At 34.4% G+C, this 2,054-nt stretch overlaps 1 non-coding gene across 1 annotated transcript; it reads left to right on the top strand.

Annotated features, from left to right (window-relative positions):
• Nucleotides 1–1,171: 1,171 nt before the first annotated feature.
• trnav-uac (transfer RNA valine (anticodon UAC)) lies at nt 1,172–1,244 on the top strand. The gene has a single exon. It is a non-coding gene; the product is annotated as a tRNA-Val (tRNA).
• The last annotated feature ends 810 nt before the right edge of the window (nt 1,245–2,054 follow it).

Raw genomic sequence — 2,054 nt, 5'->3', positions numbered from 1 at the left:
GTTAATATTTGCAGTGAATCCAGATCCCATCACAAATTAAGCAGATGCATGTATCTACATTTACTCGTAGTGACAAAAACCACTGACTGAGGCCCCAATAACTTTTAATAAATTAAATTGAGTGACTCTGTAGAACCATTTGTCTCAGCTAATGACATCTTCAATACATTTTTTGTATCCCAGGCTTAGTTTATGGACTGAACAGACAGAAACAGTTACCATTATACATTGTGAACTGTTGATTATATTTTTGAACCATTTTTAATTGTAAAGTGTTGATTTTATTTTTGAAACCTTATTTATTATAGTGTTGATTTTATTTTTGAACCATTTTTTTATTGTAAAGTGTTGATTTTATTTTTGAACCATTTTTTAATTGTAAAGTGTTGATTTTATTTTTGAAACCTTATTTATTATAGTGTTGATTTTATTTTTGAACCATTTTTTTATTGTGAAGTGTTGATTTTATTTTTGAACCATTTTTTATTGTAAAGTGTTGATTTTATTTTTGAACCCTTATTTATTTTGAAGTGTTGATTGTCTGAAAGACCTTAGACATGAATTGCCCCATACGGGGTTTGAACCGACGACCTCAGCATTACCAGCACGGAGCTCTAACCTGCTGAGCTAACTCACCTACCTTACAAACTGTTGAGTTTCCATGGATTTAAGAAGAACTTACATGATCTTACCACAATGAAGATTTGATAAAAGTGCTTATATTCTGATGTTTTTCAAAACAACATACATCATATTTTATTTTCCAGAGATTTTGTATTTTGAAGTGTTGATATTATTTTTGAACCATTTTTAATTTTCAAGTGTTGATTGTATTTCAGAGATATTTTTTATTTTAATGTGTTAATTTTATTTTTTAACCATTTTTTATTTGTAAGTATTGATTTTATTTTTTAACCATTTAGCCAAGTCTCTGTAGAACCATTTGTCTCTGCTAATGACATTTTCAATACATTTTTTTGATCCCAGGCTTAGTTTATGGACTGTAATGTGAAATTAGGCACAAGTATAAGTCTGACGGTTTGTTCACTAAGTTACTGTGCTCTCTGAGAGGATCTGTGGTATAAGTATATGACATTGTTCCATGCCCATCGTTGACATTAGTCTCTAACAAAATGTGGATCATCTACCAGGAACACTGCAACGAGCCTGAGTTTCTGTAGTGTAGTGGTTATCATGTTTGCTTTACATGCAAAAGGTCTCTGGTTCAAAACCAGACAGAAACAGATTTTTTGCATGTTCTATTCATCACAGGTGTTTACTAAAGGTCAACAAGGGCTCTGTGGTGTCATGGTCTGTACTCTGAATCCAGGCATCTGAGTGCAAGCCTCCGTTGAAAGTTTCATGCTTTGCATCTCAAATCATCAACTTTGGAACCTCAAACTGAAACAAAGCAGAGAAGTTCAGTTCCTGTAGTGTAGTGGTTATCACGTTTGCTTTACACGCAAAAGGTCTCTGGTTCAAAACCAGACAGAAATGGTTTTTGTAGGTTATGCATCTCTTGGGGTGCAGTGAGACAATAAGAATCTTCCTCTTTGGTGATGGTTCATTTGGCAATCGACTTCAGTGTTGGCTTCTTTGAAATCAAAGCTACTTTACTTCAATTACCAATTGGCAGTTCTATGGCGTAATGCACATGTGTCAAACATGCATTACACCATGTCTGACACATGCACTGTGCTCAAACATGCTGGGGGGTCACATGTGGCCCCAAAGCATTTTATAGGCTGATGATTGACTTAAAATAGATTTTGAGCATGAATTGACTACAAACTACATTTCAACCAAAGGTTTGTAATGCGCTTCCTAACCAGATGCTCCAAAGCGTCCGGTCCATAACTCTTCAACACGCTGTCAGCTCCCGGTCAGAAAGACGCATTTAGTTCAGATTACATGAAATGATATTCAGAAAGAATGTTTTTAATTAATTGGTTTCAGTTGCCTCTGAGACTAAATCTTTGCGTAAAGTCTATAATGTCTGCCCATGTGACTTGTTTTTATTATTTGCTTGCTCACCTTTAAACACTGATTTAAAT

The sequence above is a fragment of the Poecilia mexicana genome, unplaced genomic scaffold (genome assembly GCF_051168715.1).
Source record: "Poecilia mexicana isolate PSO_F unplaced genomic scaffold, ASM5116871v1 scaffold_17, whole genome shotgun sequence".
NCBI lineage: Eukaryota > Metazoa > Chordata > Actinopteri > Cyprinodontiformes > Poeciliidae > Poecilia > Poecilia mexicana.
This window is presented reverse-complemented; position numbering and strand designations above follow the sequence as displayed.